Genomic DNA, 1,092 nt, shown 5'->3' with positions numbered 1-1,092 from the left:
AAAGAAAAGAAAAAAAGAATTTGTGTTCATCAAAAGTCAGGCTTAGAGGGCAAAGGCAAGCCGAGACTGGGAGAAGATATTCTCAACACATACAGTCAAGAAAGGACTTACATCCAGAACATAAAAAGAAATCTCTTGAAATCAATAAGAGGAAGATAAACAGTCTTATCACATTAACCTGCGTGTGATGATTCCATCCTGGTTCTCAAGCAGAGGCAATTTATCTCATGGATCTTCTTTGCTGCCAGATGCCAGAGGCAGTTTTAAGTGAGAAGTCTCAGAAGCAACAATGAGTACTACAGAAATGCAACTTTCCCAGCAATGCTTGAGTTGTCACAGTATTGATTACCCACTTGGTCACTACAGAAAAATTCTTAACTGTGCTTGGTGGCTGCTGCTATAACAGTATCTTGCCTGTATTTCTCTCTATAGAAATGTTATCTTTATGTGCCAGATTTTAATATCCTTGAGCCTGGGCAAGTGCTCAGGTTTTTTAAAAGAAACATAGTTTATTTGCACTAAGCTGATCGGTTTTGAGAGATCATTAGTGTGCTCAAAGTGTTTTTTGTGGGTACAAAACAAATGGTAAATTTGAATTTGTACCTCTTATTAGAGTATTGAAATTAAGGCCGCTTAACTCATCAAGCCATTCCCTGATTTGATGTACTTGTCTCAAACAATAAATATTGTAAAACTTGAAGAAAAAAGCCGGGAGTGGGAGGAGGGTTGCAGATACTAAACAACCACTTCACTAACCAAATATCCAAGAAGCACATGAGAGATGATCAAAATCATTCGTCAGCAGAATGTAAATTAAAAACCACAATAAGATACCACTCCATACTCACCAGAATGGCTAAAATTAAAGACTGGCAATACCAAAGGTTGGAAAAGATGTGAAATGATGAAAATTTTCCTTCACTGCTGGTAGGAGTAAAAATTGGTACAACCACTTTGAAAAACATGTTAAACCTACGCTACCCTCAGCCCCAGCACTCCTTCTGCTAGAAATATCCCCAAGAGAAGTGAGTGCATGAAGTCCTTCCACAGATGCATAAAGAAATTTAATAGCAGCTATATTCAAAATAACCC

This window comes from Galeopterus variegatus, unplaced genomic scaffold (genome assembly GCF_000696425.1).
Source record: "Galeopterus variegatus unplaced genomic scaffold, G_variegatus-3.0.2 Scaffold357, whole genome shotgun sequence".
NCBI lineage: Eukaryota > Metazoa > Chordata > Mammalia > Dermoptera > Cynocephalidae > Galeopterus > Galeopterus variegatus.
Note: the sequence above shows the minus strand (reverse complement) of the source record.